The sequence below is a fragment of the Diabrotica undecimpunctata genome, chromosome 4 (assembly GCF_040954645.1).
Source record: "Diabrotica undecimpunctata isolate CICGRU chromosome 4, icDiaUnde3, whole genome shotgun sequence".
NCBI lineage: Eukaryota > Metazoa > Arthropoda > Insecta > Coleoptera > Chrysomelidae > Diabrotica > Diabrotica undecimpunctata.
Genome location: NC_092806.1, coordinates 68,794,294 through 68,812,445, shown reverse-complemented (window position 1 = coordinate 68,812,445; position 18,152 = coordinate 68,794,294). Strand labels below are relative to the sequence as shown.

At 32.7% G+C, this 18,152-nt stretch overlaps 1 long non-coding RNA gene across 1 annotated transcript in view; it reads right to left on the bottom strand.

Annotated features, from left to right (window-relative positions):
• Nucleotides 1-11,021, bottom strand: part of LOC140439643 (uncharacterized) — a 37,642-nt gene extending 26,621 nt beyond the window's left edge. The window contains exons 1-3 of the long non-coding RNA XR_011950672.1: nt 10,836-11,021; nt 10,477-10,583; nt 3,864-4,017 (exon numbers count right to left, since the gene is read on the bottom strand). This is a non-coding gene — a long non-coding RNA (uncharacterized lncRNA). The remainder of the gene's footprint in view (nt 1-3,863; nt 4,018-10,476; nt 10,584-10,835) is intronic.
• Between the last annotated feature and the right edge of the window lie 7,131 nt (nt 11,022-18,152).

Here is an 18,152-nt window from a genome sequence, read left to right as displayed (position 1 = left end):
AACAGATAAATTAGTGTCAGCTTATACCTGCAAAAGAGGGACTAGAAGGTGGCCACTTTGCTTATTTTATAATATTTTAGATTTGGCGGTAATTAACGCATACCTATGTGTTATATATGCATGTAAATCCTCAATATAATAGGAACAAACTACATAAAAGAAGGCTCTTTATAAAAGAATTGGCATATAATTTAACAGAAAAATGCCGAACTACCTGTTTGACAATAAACGTTCTACAAAAAATCCAAATAAATTTATATGCGGTAGCTGGAACAAGTGGAAATGCAAATGAAAGTCCAAAACGTGGAAGGTATAAAGACTGCGAATGTTAAAAAGAAAGAAAATCTCATACAAGATGTCAAGCATGTAAGAGGTTTATTTGTCCTTATCATTCAAATATCTTTTGTAAAAATTGCATTGAATAAATATATAATTTTAATTGAATAAAAAGTTTTATTATATTTTTTATTATAAAAAAATTTTTTAAGTTTTGATATATCGATAACATGAAACTATAAAAGCTTCTACGAATTAATAAAAAAAATTGGAATTTAATTCACAACAGGTATGAGTTTTATCCAATGGGTCCACCCGTACTCATAGACAATAAATGTAACATTTACTTTGGGAGAGTAGGAAGGTTAAGAAGGCTGGGAAGTTATTGGGTGTATAAATTAAGATTGTTTGTGCAGAAAATTTTAACACCCTTATCTGTGAGGGTTTTGATAGGCCTGTTAAATTATATTTATATAAAAATAGTAACCACTTCGATGTTATAAACCGTTTTAAAGGTTTATATGGTACCAGATTTTATTGTGGCAAATATGATACACCGTATCAGCATAAAAATATACATAAGTGCAAGAAAGTATAACACTGTTCCCCCTTTGCAGACAGGCCCAGTACGATGTTAGAAATAAAGTTCTGTGCCAGGACTGTAACCGTTATTGCTACAACGATAAATGTCTGGCAAACCATACAGAAATATGCAAGGATGCCTAAAATGTAACAAGATCTGTAAAAGAGCCAAGAAGCATGTATGTGGTTACTCTATGTGTAGGAATTGTGACCAATTTGTAGTAATAGCTACCCACCAGTGCTATATGATGAAAAAGCCTGCCAAAGGGGGTATTTGCCGTGTGGCCTGTTTATGCAATAAGCGGCATGACACTAAAAATGACGGTTGTAGAAGTCATTTGAAAAAATCTCTGATTTTTAGAGATCCTTGCACATATAACGGTTTATCTACAATGCCTATGCGTCCTTGTTCATACACAGAAAAATATTTATTTTTCGATTAAGAAGCGATGCAAGACACAGGGACACATATACCGAACTTAGCCCACGATTTTGAGGGTGATAAATTTACCTTCAAAGACAACGAAGAGTTCTGTAGATGGTTAATATCCGAACAACACAGGGGTTATACTGCAGTGGCACACAATAGTAAATCGTACGGCAGTTCTTTTATTTTTAAGTACTGCGTGGAAAACACAATAAAACCGTACATCATTTACAACGGCTCAAAACTGATGCTGCTGGAAGTACCTGCTGTTAAATTAAAAATTATTGACAGTTCGAATTTTGTTGCCGGACCCTTAGCCGCTTTTCCGAAAACATTTGATCTGTTAGAGGCTAAAAAAGAAACGAGTTTCTAAAATGACACGATGAACATAAAAATGATCACTTTGTGTTCCAGAAAGAGATCCATGCCTATTGCGACTCTGATGTTGACATTTTAAGATGAGGCTGTTTGGAATTCCGCAAGGAATTTCTAGGCATCGCAAATACTGACCCATTCCAGTACCTTACTATAGCATCCGTTTGCATGGCTATATATAGATCTAAATATCTACGACCCAATACTATAGCCGTAGTAAAACAGGAGATAAAGGAGACGTATAGCCTGGCCTCAATAAAATGGCTGAGTCAGTTCTCTAACGTTCAGCATGCTCTCAACGGGGGCGAAGTTACTATATGTGGAGCAAAAGTGAACGGCTTCTCTAAAGAGTCGAATACTGTGTACCACGCTTGTTTCTGACATGGTCACCCAGAGTGTTTTAAGAAAGACACAGTAAATCATGTCAACAATGAAACTATGGGTGATTTGCATGAACGAACCATAAGACGAGCCACCCAAATAAAGGAAGCCGGCTACAACTTGGTAGAGATCTGGGAGCGTGATTTGATTAAATCGAAGCAATGTGAAATCGGTGCAGATCCACAAATTATTGAGCCTTTAAAGCCTCGTGATGCTTTCTTAGGTGGTCGAACAAACGACATAAAATTAAATGTGACTGGGAAAAAGCTACAGTACATAGATATAGTATCCCTATACCCAACAGTACAGCAGTATGACCGCTATGCTATTGGTCACCCTGTTAAAATACATACCCCTACAGTCTACGATCCTAATTGGTTTGGTCTAGTACATTGCCAAATACTGCCACCTAGCAATAATTTATACCATCCAGTCCTGCCTATCAAAACCGATAAATTATTGTTTCTCCTATGTTATCAATGTGTGTGTGTGTGTGTGTTTGTGTGTGTGTGTGTGTGTGTGTGTGTGTGTGTGTTTTTGTGTAGGTGTTTGTGTGTGTGTGTGTGTGTGTGTGTGTGTGTGTGTGTGTGTGTGTGTGTGTGTGTGTGTGTGTGTGTGTGTGTGTGTGTGTGTGTGTCTGAAGAATGCAAACATAATGAATCTGAAAGAATGTTGACTGGAACGTGGACCACTTTGGAAATTAATTAGGCATTAGTGATAGGGTATAATATATATATATATATATATATATATATATATATATATATATATATATATATATATATATATATGAGGTTTGGCACTTTAAGCACACATCCACTGATTTGTTCAAGGGCTATGTCAAAGATTTTATGAAGATAAAATTAGAAGCTAGCCCATATACTTATTCCTCAAACAAAGAGTACGCCGCAGCTGTTAAAGAACAAATGGGCATAGAGTTCGATTTAGAGAAAATAGCACCAAATCCTGGTAGAAGAGCAGTCGCTAAAATATGCCTGAATAGGCTATGGAGTAAATTTGGCCAGAGGATAAATATGAAACAGACAGAGTATGTGAACATCAAAAGATGGTACGAAATTTTGCTTGACGATAAGATCAATATAACAAACGTCACATTTATAAACGATAACATAGCACAGGTCACTTACAATTATAAAGAAGTGTTTGTGGAGGACCCTACATCTACAAATATTTTTGTGGCATTATTTACGACCACTAACTCTCTTCTAAGACTGTACGAGAAGATTGATAGGCTAGGAGAGGCTGTAGCTTATTTCGACACAGTCTCCATTGTTTACATTGATGATGACATAAACACTGTCGAAACAGTGGATATGCTTGGTGAATGGAGTGACGAGTTACCAGCTGATGATTATAGTGTAGAATGGCTGGCAACAGGCCCAAAGAGCTATTATCACAAAACAGTAACTAAAATCAAAGGCCTCACTTTGAATTACGAGAACAGCTTAACACTCAATGCCTCAGCGATGAATGCTATCATACACGGCTCCTCCAAGCAAATCACCTTGCAGTATGATCAAATAGGCCGCGATGTCCATACTAAAGACATTGTCAAGAGGAAAAGGGTTTCGAAGAACTTAAAAAATATTTAGAAGTCTAAAAAAGTTGAAAAATTTTGTAAAATCAATAACTCAGCTTAGAAACGACAGAAAACAGCATGGTTAGAATAAAAAAAAATCGTAAACGACTGTACGATTTTTTTCATCAGAAACAAACAAAATACAAAAACTAAAAAAATATCCAATAAAAAATATATGTCTAAAAAAGTTGAAAAAATTTTGTAAAAGTAAGTAGAAATTACCTTTTTTTTCAGCCACACCCAGCAACAGCACCCTATAATAGCTACTACTGTTACACCTAGTAAACATATAACCAGGTATGGGTATACGTAGTGTAGCCCATTTGTTTCATGCGGAATGCGTTTGTCTGGTATCGACTTTGAAATATGATCTAATCTAAAAAGAATTAAACTGCAATTTTTACTTAGATCGGTTTGCGTAATAATGGGGTATATACATCCGTTATTAGGTAAAAAATTAGCATTTTTGTGCAGAGAAAGATAAAAAGCGGTAACATCTCTTGAAGTAAATCTTGGGATGTGTGTAAATAATCAATGCATATAAGAAAGGGATAGTTTCTGGTCTTTAGTGACATAATTGCTAAGAAATAGTAGTAAGTCGGTAAGTAGCGTAGGTATTGTTTATCTATTTTCTCATACAGTCGTTCGTACCAATTGTCTGTTTTTTTCTTTTAGCCATTTTATGAATATTGTATTAGATTTTTATAAAAATTTGAAATAACTTTGCAGGTTGTGAAGATACAAATCTAGCAAGCCAAACCTATCAACGACCAGACCCCCTGCAAGTCAACATTCCAAGGACCTCCATAGCCGGGGCAAGCCAAACCTATCCACGACCAGACCCCCTGCAAGTCAACAGTACAAAGGCATCCATAGCCAGCAAGCTAGCCGTTACACCCTCTGCACCGAACAAAGTAAGTTATAATTAATGTTACGTGTATTTCTGTTGTTGCTCTATACAGTCGTTCTATTTTATTCTCTGCATTTTCTCAGCCGATTATGTTTGTTAGATTAAGATTTGCGCTAGATACCTGTTATATATGTGTATAACGTTCTCAGCTGTTTTTTAGCGACATAACACCGTTTTTCTGCCCTGCTTCTGATAGGCTCTTCCTGTTTTTCGTAGTTCGTGTTATCTTTTTATTTTATGCGAACGTATAGTTTTTGTATCGTTTGTAGTAACTAGTCGTCTATCTCCTATTTCTCTTAGTATGTTTCTATGACCAAAAATGCTTATAAATAAATCGTGATAATTAATGTTACGTGTATTTCTGTTGTTGCTCTATACAGTCGTTCTATTTTTGTTCTCTGCATTTTCTCAGCCGATTATGTTTGTTAGATTAAGATTTGTGCTACATACCTGTTATATATGTGTATAACGTTGTCAGCTGTTTTTAGCGACATAACATTTATTGTTAAATTATACTCTTAACAGTAGTACTTAGCACTCTCACACTTATTTTATAACACAAAGCTATGTCTGATGATTATTGTATTGACGACTACGAGTTGTTGTTGGATGATCTAGAAATATTAAAATTGGCTCCAGAACTAGAACATAACATACTACAGGAGGTGCTACACTGTTTTGAATCATGTAATATTATATTTTGTTGTACCTGTAACAACTATCTTCAGGGTATGACTATACCTGTTTCTTGTTTTTGTATTAGTTGTAATGAAATAAAAATATTTGAACCTTAAGCACGTTGTTTAAATACATACCTACAGAGCCATCAGGCTTTCCTCTTACCTTTAGTATTTTACGTGAAGACATGACGTTTTTACGCTTCACGTTTTAACGTCAAAACGTCACACATCAAGTCATATCTTTACGTAAAAACGTGACGTTTTGACGTGATGTGTGACGTTTTGAAACAAGACGTTTTTTAAGCGAAGACACGACGTATTGTAGGATATAGGCTATAAAAGGCTACGAGCGACTATTTAAGTAGGTGTTTTATTTTTCAGACAGTCACACTTGTGATACCCGTTATCATGAACGGTCCTTGGTTATTACATACACTACATACACGTCATGTTAAAAAGTTTAATACATACCTAACTACATACCAGCTTATCCAAAATGTTAAAGAAGGTTCAGGGTTCAACGATGTACACACTTCTTTGCAAACCACATTGAACGATGCTTTAGTTGCCCTTAATGAAAAATTCAACAACCCCGTATCTACAACTATGTCGAGTACCTCTGATATGAATGCTTTACTGGGCACAATAGAAGATATCATTACTTCTGATCAAACAGTCGATCTGCACGAAACAACTTTTGATATACAAATTATGAAAAAAAGCTTAAAACTATTTTTGCAACCTGTATGTACATTATGATTTACACATATTTATGTAACTGTAATAAAAAATTAAACTTATTTAATACCTATATTTGTTTTATTGTGTTACAGCTTAGTTGCTTTTCTCATCGATACATTTTTTTCGTTCCCCCGTTTTTCCATACCGTTATTTTTCTACATTTTCTGGCCATTTCCTGTCTCAATGTTTTTTTTTGACCCATGACATCACCCAATACAACACCACTGACGTCACCCCTGACAAGTTTTCTAATCATTTTCTGTCTCAATGTTTTTTTGACCCATGACATCACCCAACAAGCTCCAACCCCACTGACGTCACCCCAACTATTTCCTGTCTCCAACCCCGCTGACGTCAAAACCGCAAAAGTGTAGTGGTTCCAAGTACCCTACATCTACAGTCCATCTAATTTACAAACCGTTGCACGTCATTATCTACGTCAGAGATCGAAGTTGACATAGTTGTCAAAGTATAAAAAAATCCTGAATCCATTTTAAATTACATAATTATTATTATACTCTTTACAACGACTATTTAAATTCTTACGTGACATTTTTTAAATAAAACACACTAATTTTGTTCTAAAAAGAACAGATTTTATTAAATAGGTAAAAATATAAAACAAGAAGTATTCACTTTAAAATTTAAAATAATAAAGTACAAAAAGTGTCAACACCGCAACTGTCAAATAAGTGTTACCAATTTATGCCAAAATTTGACCTTCGTTCGATTACAGTTACAGTGTATTCCGAACAAATGTTCTACATAAAAACGCTTTATAATGCATTTATACAAACTAAATGAAACATATTGTTGTCTATTTCTTTAAGTTAACATTAATAGAAATCTTTAAATATTAGTTCTACGCGTATATAATAAAATATGTCTAGTGGCTGTAATGCCAGTGTACTCGCCAAAGTGATTCTAAAAAAGAACACACCTACCGCCTAAATATTTCGTGTTGGTATCATGTGACGTCACGGGCTATGACGCAGATGACGTGCAACGGTTTGTAAATTAGATGGACTGTACTTGCTTTATATATTACCGCACACTGTGAAATATATTCATTCACTGTTGAACACTCGTAGAGTACAGACGTGCCAAGATGTGGCCTGCAAAAATTATAAATCAGCGGAAAATTAAAAAATTTTATGCTCATCAGTGCACTTTCCAACTTTGCTGCAAAAACTATGTAGGAGGCGCCTTTAATTAAGACTCTTTGAAAAATAAATTAGAGTCTGTTCTTAACAATATAAAAAAGGAAATTGGTTACAAAAAGGGTGATAAAATCCGTATTGTACCATTAAATGACAATTTCAGTCACCCTATTTCCACACTAACTAGCGCAGATGTCAATATGGCAAAATTGCTAGAACAAATTGAAAATGTGACCAGTTCCAATGCTTACATACAACAACATATATATATATATATATATATATATATATATATATATATATATATATATATATATATATATATATATATACATATATATATATATATACATATATATATATATATATATATATATATATATATATATATATATATATATATAGGTTTAAAACATTCTCCTACGTCTTCCGATACCCAGTTGCCACTCCTTTCGATTCATCCATAAGTCTTTTTCTATGTCTCTGTCTTTCATTTCTCTATTGATGCCTTCTCTCCCACTAAGGCGGGTCTTCCTCTTTTTTTTTACCGTGAGGAGTCCACATTAAGACTTGTTTTGGGATACGTTCTTCAGACATTCTCTGTACATGACTGTACCATCTGAGTTGTTGGGTACCAATTACCAATATCGTCTACTATTGTATGTTTTACTTTCATAATTTCTCTTATTCTGTTGTTCTCTTTCTAGTCTAGATTTTCCAGCTAAACGTCTCCGGAAATCCATTTCCGTTGCCTCAAGTTTTCTCTTGTATCTTTCCTTTATTTGCCATACTTCACTACTGTAGGTAATTATACTTTTAATGATTGTGTTATATATCTTGTGCTTGTTATCATTAGAGATTGATTGATCCCAAAGAATACTATTGAGAAGGGAAATTGCTTTTGTTGCTTGGTTGTTTTTCTCCTCAATTGTGTCGTCTACGTTGCCTTCTTTTGTGATGATCATACCTAAATATTTATATGTGTTGCAATGTTTGATAACTTCTCCATCTTCCAATATGAGGTCCTGTTGTTTCCCGCCTATACACATATACTCGGTTTTTTGGATATTGATTTTAAGTCCCCATTTTTTATACTCCTCAATTAATTTTCGAGTCATATACTCAATATCTTCCTAATCTTGTGCTATCACTAGTTGATTATCTGTAAATGACAAAGTGTATATGCTATTGTTGTTAATCGGCATTCCCATATTTCTACATTTGCGTTTCCACAGTTTTAGAGCTTGTTCTAGATAAATTTTAAATAATGTCATGGAGAGATAGCAGCCCTGCTTAAGGCCTTTATTCATTTGGAATCCACTTGACAGATTATTTCCAACCTTTACCTTTGAGTTAGCATTAGCGTACAGTTCCTTCGTCGCATTTATTAAATCCATGCTTATGTTTGTTTTCTCTAACGCTTCCCATAATTTATAATGTGGTACGCTATCATAAGCCTTTCGTAGGTCTACATACAATAAATGTACTTCTTGATTAACGGCTATTTTCTTTTAAATAATCTGTGTAATGCAAAACAAATGGTCAGCAGTAGATCTATCTGCCCTAAATCCTGCCTGTTCCTCAGCCTCTAAGGAGGCTGAGGAACAGGCAGGAAAACAGGCTAACATCCCGAAAATTTTTATATAGGATATATATATCCTACTGGATCTTTTTATTGGCTCTGTATAATGCGGAAAATTTACAAACTTACCGTTATTTATTATGCGCCTATTGATTCACTTGTCAATTGTGGTTGCATTTGTTGGGAATGCTTGGTGCAGAGGGCTCTGATGCAGATTTATACTTTATACACTCATTGACAAAAATATCGAATATTTTGGAATTTTCCAATTTTTTTTTTGTAGTCACTATTATTTCAAAATAATTTTAGATTACTGATAATACTCATATAGTAGGCTGATGTACTAAACTGGTTTGAAATATTTTAATGTTTATTTTGACGTTCATTCAGTGGTTAGTGTCATTCGTACATTTTATCATAAAAATTCTTCTTCACGTAAAGGAAAAATCATACTAATTCGGTTATTTTTAGTTTAATTTATTAAGTTTAATTAAATATTGTTTTGATTTAACTAAGTTTAAAACAAGTATCCCACCAATTCGGCACTGCGATGAAGTCCAAGTAGCACATATTGTAATTTTGTGCGAGGAAGGATATGCACAAATAGGTATCGCACGACGTCTCAGCAGAACTGAATCTATAGTTTCATATACTCTAAAAATGTACCGCGAAACAGGAAATTTTGTACGAAGGCCTGGTCAAGGACGCCCAAGGTGCACAACCGCAATTGATGACCGTTTTTTGGTTCTTAATTCTACACGAAATCGTTCATTGACATCGATGCACCTCAGAAATGTGGTAATAAATATTAGACAAGTTAATGTGAGTTCACAATCGATTAGACGAAGATCAAAAGAAGCAAACTTAAAGCCCAGACGCCCCGCCAAAGTTCCACGTCTTCTCCAAAACCATAAAGCTCTTCGTTTGGAATTTGCAAGAACACATATTTAGTGGAATATCGACAACTGGAAAAACGTTCTTTTCACTTGGAGTTGATGGCATAATTCTTTGGGAAGGTATTATTTGGGAGGTACGTACCGCACTTGTAGAAGTGATTGGACGGATGACCGGTGTTTCTTAAGTATAAAACATCCTGCAAGATCATGTTTTGTCATATTTTGCTCAATAGAGCACATGTGGGATCACCTAAAACGCAGCATACGACAAAGAAATCCCGTTCCAAATACGATAAAGCAGCTTCGTTACTGATCATGCACTTCTTTCAGTTTAAACAAGTTGTTTAAGCAATTTAAATTATCATTTAAGTTTAGAGTAAAACAACCTTATTTACCTTATATTAAACATTTATTTTTTTCACAATTTTCTCCGCATAAAAACTTAAAATTGTTCATTAAACATTGTTAAAATAAACTCTATTTTACAATAAATGACTTGCTTGGCCAGAATTTATTTTGAAAAAACAAAAATTTGAAAATTCCAAAATATTCGATATTTTTGTCCATGAGTATATATTTTCCCCGCTCCCCATCCAAAAATTATACATTTAATTACTCCTTTTGAAATTATTGCTTGTACTATATATTATTATTTTACGCACTTAATTCTTTATTTACAGCTAAATATAAACCTTAAAAACGCTTTTTATCAAAAACGCGGACATTGTAGCGCCTGCGCATTAGTCATTTGTAGCAGCTTTGCCTTAGCCTTTTTTGAAAACAGCATAAGAACTTTTTTTAACATGTTTGTTAAAAACTAGGCATATTTAGAAGCATATTTAACGAGCAAAATAGCAGTCTCTTACCTTAGTATCTATTTCATTTAGAACACACTTCCTAAACGGTTGGTTCTGTGTATTTAGAACTTGCTGGCCTGAAATAAGGCTTTTATGACGGCTACTGGTATACTCTTCTGTAAGCAAAAACAAAACTGTATTAATTTCTTAATTATTTTACCATTTTCCGAGATAGTATTTTCGCGGCACACACGCCATTTTGTACATGCGCATTCTACACGACCTGCGTTTTTCTACATAATAAAAACAGCGTGGTAACGTATCTTTTTACATTTCCTGCTTTTACCAACACATATTTAGTCGTCATTCATTGTTTTTACACCTATTTAACAACCTAATAAATATCACTATTGCAAGAGGTTACTTACCGGTATTTTTGACGCGTTATGCTTCACCGTTATACCTATACTTTGTAGTTCCAAGTTCCATGTAAACATATCTCTGTATATTTCCATATTTTTCTTCAAATACTACATTTTTGGCACATTTTTTCTCAATTTTACACTTAATTAACAATACGCCTTACTATATAGAAAGGTATTATTTAACTGAAATGCGTCGCTTGTTATTTTCTACAGCTAAAAACAGATAACGGCTTGTGGTTTTCATATCATTTATAGGTTTTCATATTATATATCGGCGTTCAAGTAGCTGTTTTAAAATATTTATTTTCAGGCTTTTATAGTAACACAATAATTCGTTTTATCTTTCTCTCGATCCTTTGAGGTATTATACTAAATCTAACATAAAGTATACAGATTGAACGAAATTAAAACGGAACATACAATTTAATATATGTCTGTTTGAACTGCAATTGAAATAGTGGACCAATATAAAACTTGGACAAAAATAAATCCATACCCGGTGATAGACATTGTATAAAATATCGTTCAACTATCTGTCTCCTTTAAAAGGAAAGAGGAGCTTGCCTAATAGTCGGAGAGATAGAGCCGAAATTTTGAACTGATCAGTAATATGACATTTCTCTATTGGAATATATTCATTGTAACTGGGTTAAGACTTTACCATACAGGCGGACGCCCCTCGTGGTACAGGGGCTGGCTATACAGGGATGAAGTTGTAATTTTTTTCGGAAAAATAACGATCGATAATATGGCTGAAAATTTGCCCAGAGTAAGATTTTGGTATAACTAGACGAAATCCCAAAGGGCGGACGCGAGAGTGGATACATAAGGGGTGGCGGACAGGGGTGAAGTTGCAATTTTTTGGGGAAAAATTAACAATAAGTAATATGTCCGCCATTTTCATGGCTCATTATTTAGCCCCTAAAAACTCTAAATCTAAAAGAGCAGACAGCTGGGTTGGTACAAAGAGCCATAAAACGGGGTCAAATGTACCACTTGCCTGCGCATTTTAGGGCTCGGTAACAATTTTCAAACTGATTTTATTATGATATTTTTATACCGATTGATTTGAAAATTTGTATGCTCACTTCTGTTACTATTCTGAAAAGCGTCAAGTAGAGTTTTCCTCAAAATTTTCCAAAAAAAATTCCGTAAATGAAAATTTTCGTAACTTTTTGAGGTAAAATCTAATTTGTAGAATCCTTTCGATTTTCTGTCAGTTATACCATGATTTTTTTCCAAAAATTTTCAAACGATTTTTCCGATAAGAAAAAAAAAATTAGAAAAACTTTAAAAATTTCGTCATTTTTCTCACTCTCATTGATGTCATCACATTCATCATCTTCGTCACTTTCACTTTCAATAATATCACATTCGTTATCTGCTTCATTTTCAATCACTACTTCTCGAACTGATTCTGGCATCTGAGGTCCACTAAACCATTTGAATTTATATGTTTCATCTTCAAACTCCCAACCATGTTCTTCAACAATCAATTCTGTTGGTACTTTTTTATGAGCATTTGTCCAAATATTTGAAATATAATGAGCTCGCAGTAGATGTTTGTGTAATTCATCTTGACATGGTGGTAAGCTTGAAGCATCGAAATTTTTTAGTTTTTTTTAAAGGCTCGTTCGCATCATGCAAATTATACTGCCGGTTAAATAGTGAAAATCTGACATCGTTTACTTTTCTTTTTGGAATTGTTCTCGTTAGTCCTGTTCCATATAAGTGACATATGAAAGTTTCTAAGGTTTCAAAAACTTCATTACAATCGAAGTCAGTTTCACCAAGTTGGATAAAAGCGTCTTGATACTTATTACATTTAGCGCATGCGTCTAGAATTACTGATCTAAATGGAACGCGCATCATTATTATATTAATATTTTAAAATAATAATGATGCAAAATTAATGTCCAACCAGAATTTGTAAAATTATAATTAACTAATGAAAAAAAAATTCAATCAATTTGAAAGTTAAAACAAATATTGAAAATATCTACAAAGTAAATTTCAAAACTTAAAAAATTGATAATTCCACTATTAAATTGATTTTTATTAATAATTATTTGTAAAATGTTAAAGGAATTCTACAAATTGAATTTTACCTATTGATAAATAGAAATAATATATTTTGTATTTGATTATTAATGTAATAATAAATCAAATTTTTCTTATATCTGAACAACCATTATTTATGCAATATAAATTTAAAAACCTTTTTATTGTAATAAAAAATAAGTAAAATTACTATTTGTTATACCAAAAATATTTAATAGTTAACATTATAAAATTACTTTAATTTAATAAAATATCAAATATCAAAAATTTATTCAATTAAAAATTAATTCGTAAAATATTTATATTTAAGAAAAAAATGTGATTTGTAAAGTAAATATGACTTTAGTTTAAAAAAACATTATCATAATATCATTTTAAAACTACAAAATATTCTATAAAAGATTCAGACGATGACGTAGAGTTTTATCAAATGTTTTAGAAAAGTTTTTCTAATTTTTTTTTCTTATAGGAAAAATCGTTTGAAAATTTTTGGAAAAAAATTCATGGTATAACTTACAGAAAATCGAAAGGATTCTACAAATTAGATTTTACCTCAAAAAATTACGAAAATTTTCATTTACGGAAATTTTTTTGGAAAATTTTGAGGAAAACTCTACTTGACGCTTCTCAGAATAGTAACAGAAGTGAGCATACAAATTTTCAAATCAATCGGTATAAAAATATCATAATAAAATCAGTTTGAAAATTGTTACCGAGCCCTAAAATGCGCAGGCAAGTGGTACATTTGACCCCGTTTTATGGCTCTCTGTACCAATCCAGCTGTCTGCTCTTTTGGATTTAGAGTTTTTAGAGGCTAAATAATGAGCCATGAAAATGGCGGACATATTACTTATCGTTAATTTTTCCCCAAAAAATTGCAACTTCACCCCTGTCCGTCACCCCTTATGTATCCACTTTTGCGTCCGCCCTTTGGGATTTCGTCTAGTTATACCAAGATCTTACTCTAGGCAAATTTTTAGCCATATTATCGATCGTTAATTTTTCCTAAAAAAATGACAACTTCATCCCTGTATAGCCACCCCCTGTACCACGAGGGGCGTCCGCCTGTAAGGCAAAGTCTTAACCCAGTTACAATGAATATATGCCAATAGAGAAATATCATATTACTGATCAGTTTAAAATTTCGGCTCTATCTCTTGGACTATAAGGAAGCGATAAGTGGTTTGACAGCATAATAACTGCTTGTGTAGTCTAGTTTTCACAGTGATTCTAGGCAACCTATTTGGGTGGAGTTTTGACTTGTTCTTGAATGAGTTTAGAATCCAGCAGCCCGCTGAAGTATTGGATTTTTATAATATAATTATTTCACAACCTTTTGTTGGCCAACCACCTAGAGCGGAGTTGAGCCGAAATACATTGATTTCGTATGTTCCGTTTTAAATTCGTTCAATCTGTATATATTGTATCAAACTCGATAAATTTTTACCTATTAAAAAATTAAATATTTCGACTCTGCTCGAGAAGGAGCTCGATCTTTTTATAGGTACCTATTATCGGCAACCAATATCAATAGAGGGCGGCGGCATGCTCCTCGTAAGGAGAAACTTTGTGTTTAATTATTATTTTATTAACTTGTAACTTTTATTAACTTATAATTTATATAAAATTTAAATAAGCTATATATATATATATATATATATATATATATATATATATATATATATATATATATATATATATATATATATATATATATATATAAAGTACATATATTTCGACTCTACTCGGGATTCTGATAAGCGTAGTTCTCCTTGTTTTTTTGACGGCTATACGCGCGGTTCACGTTGGAAATTTGTATGGGAGTGAATCTGTGAAATCATTACATATGTAAGATAATGAGTAAGAGAGAGACAGAAGATATATTTTCTCTCTCTTCCTCTCTCGAATATAAAAATGTTCCTTTTGTATATATATTTAATATTATATATATTATATATACATATAATATTATATATATAATAAAATATTTATTAGTATTATTATTTATGTGATATGTTTTGTATTATTTATTAAATGTTCATAATTATGTCTTTTTTATTTCAAAATAATAATCTCAATAAATCACTGTATGACCCAGATCAGTCAATTTTGAAATACGTTTGTGTCATGTCCTCGGTGGTATAGTAGTCAGTATCCCAGCCTGTCACGCGGGAGACCGGGGTTCGATTCCCAGTCGGGGAAGACTTTTTTATTATTATTACACGGTAAATTAAACACATGCGTAAGTAGAAAAGTTATGTATATTATTGTCATTTTTAACTACTTATGAATATTGCATTTTAATATGTATTATTATTATATAGTATTATACTCAATAAGTAAACTAGAAAGAGGCCTAAATTCTGCACCAAGTTATTCAAGTGCTTTTTTTTATTTTTTCAAATAAAGGGTGGGGGAGAGTGGGAAAGTATTTGTGGATAAATACCTATAACTTTGGTTTGGATCAACCGATTTTAAAGAAATTAGTGTCATTAGAAATAGTGTGTATTAATTTAATTTACATCTACTATAAAACAATTGCATTTAGTTTTAATTGTCATGGGTAGAGGGTACTTTCGAATAGAAAAAATCGAAATTTGTTTTTCTTGAAAACGTTTAATGGAAACATCTATTTATTGTAAATTATAATGGAACTGGATTAAATTCGTAACAAAATGGCGCAAACCGCATGTTGATAGCTTTTGTCGAACTCGAGATATGAATAAAAACGCATAAACATAAGTATAGTATTGACTCACTCTGTATTATAAATTAAATTAAAAAATAAATCAGTAGGTACTTTCAAATTTTTTTATAGCAGAAGAATCTTAATGTTGATACCTATTTTGACCATTCTTATTTCATATGATTAAAAATAGTTTTTTCGAAACTAAGTAGGCTACGACAATGAATTTGACGGGGAGTTCATATTGTTTATTTATTGACAACAGTCAAAACATTGTTAAGAAGTTTATAATTCGAATTGAAGATTGCACTTTTTCAATAGATATTAATATTGGTAATATTAGTAATTAATTATCAGTACTAATAATTCGTGATGAGTATATCAAATGCAGAATTGTATGATATGATTGGAGTTTATTTCGAATGTCACCAAAACGCCGCTATTGCCTCACGTATATATTCTGTAAGATATCCTGACAGGAGACATTATGGCAAAGTATTTGAAAGAAAGGCAAGAAGATTAAGAGAAACTGGTAGTTGTCCTTGTTTTAAACGACGTAGTAGAGGTACGACCGAAGATAATTCAACCAATGTTCTTGCTTTAATTCAACAGAATCCACATATAAGTAGTCGGGAAATCTCTATAGAATTAAACATACCCAAAACTACTGTTCTAATGATTTTAAAAGATCACAGGTTGGTTTTTCATATTATAAAGTGAACGTTCAGGTCAGAAACTTGGAATTTCCTTTAAACTTTAGATTCAACCGTTATTTTAATATTCCGATAAAAACGGCAACACGGCGCTTTTATCCTTTTCTTAAAAATACTTACGCACGATTTATCTTGTGAAACAATTGTGGATTTTTCAAGATTTTTTGAGTTTTAGTAAATATAGTGGTTTCTTTTTCACCAATATTTGTTGGTCTGTTTTTTAGACTGCATCCTTATCATGTAGTTCTCCACCAAGCTTTACATGAGAGAGATTTTGACGCTGGATTACTGTAATTGGATGTTAGGTCTGCTAGAAGAACAACCGCATATCATGTCAAAGATTTTGTGGACAGACGAGGCTACGTTTAATAGTGCGGGTGGTATTAATCTGTATAATATGCATTATTGGGCTGAAGAAAATCCGCACTGGATACATGAGGTGCAGGTTTAAGGTAGTTGGAGTCTTAATGTTTGGTGTGGTATAGTTGATGGAAAGATCGTAGGTCCATATTTCTTTGATAGAACTTTAAACGGCGAAACATATTTGGATTTTCTGGAAAATCAGTTGCCTGTTTATTGGAAGATATTTCCTTACAAACAATAAGAGATATATTACATGACGGGTGTCCTGCGCACTTTTCCAGACGAGTTCGAGATTATTTGTATGCAAGTTATAAATGGATTGGAAGGGGAAGTATATTTTCATGGCCAGCTAGATCTCCAGACTTAACATGTCTGGACTTTTATTTGTGGGGAAGATTGAATGACTTATTGTACCAAACTCGACCAACCACGCGAGACGACATGAAACAGCGCATTATAAACGCAATAAATAGTATATCAACAGCTGAGATTGAAGCAGCTATTATGTCTACGCGCGAAAGATTAAATCTTTATGTGGACAACGATGGAAAACAATTTGAACATTTAACTGGACATTAAGTTTTAATGATCGAGATATTTGTATGATCTTTCACATATTAAATTTTAAAGAATTTTTATTGAAAGATTAAATCTTTATGTGGACAACGATGGAAAACAATTTGAACATTTAATTGGACATTAAGTTTTAATGATCGAGATATTTGTATGATCTTTCACATATTAAATTTTAAGTTATAATAAAGGGTGAGTCAATACTATACTTACTTATTTTTATGCGTTTTTATTCATATCTTGAGTTCGACAAAGGCATCAACATGCGGTTTGCGCCATTTTGTTACGAATTTAATCCAGTTCCCTTATAATTTACAATAAATAGGTGTTTCCATTAAACATTTTGAAGAAAAACAAATTTTATTTTTTTCTATTCGAAAGTACCCTCAACCCATGACAATTAAAACTAAATGCAATTGTTTTATAGTAGATGTAAATTAAATCATCCACACTCTTTCTAATGACACTAATTTCGTTAAAATCGGTTGATCCAAACCAAAAATACTTTCCCACTCTCCCCCACCCTTTATTTGAAAAAATAAAAAAAAGTACTTGAACAACTTTGTGCGGAATTTAGGCCTCTTTCTAGTTTACTTATTTAACACTTGGTATAATGGGCATATTTCACAAAAAACTGGTTTTCAAATTTTTTTAACCGCCCCCTAGCTAGCTAGCCTAGGTTAACCCAGAAACTTGAAAGTTATTTCCAGCGATTTCTCTTGGCCACTTTTACTAAGGAATTTTTTCTCCTAAAGTTATAACATGAATAGTTTGTGATATATAGCCGAGAGATCGGCTTATTGGACCACCCGGTATATTAATCTTGATTGTAATAATTGGTGTAAACTGTATCCACGGCAATGACTACAACGTTAGTCGAGACACGTTAATCCACACAAATAAAAAATCTTCTACAACTGCAAA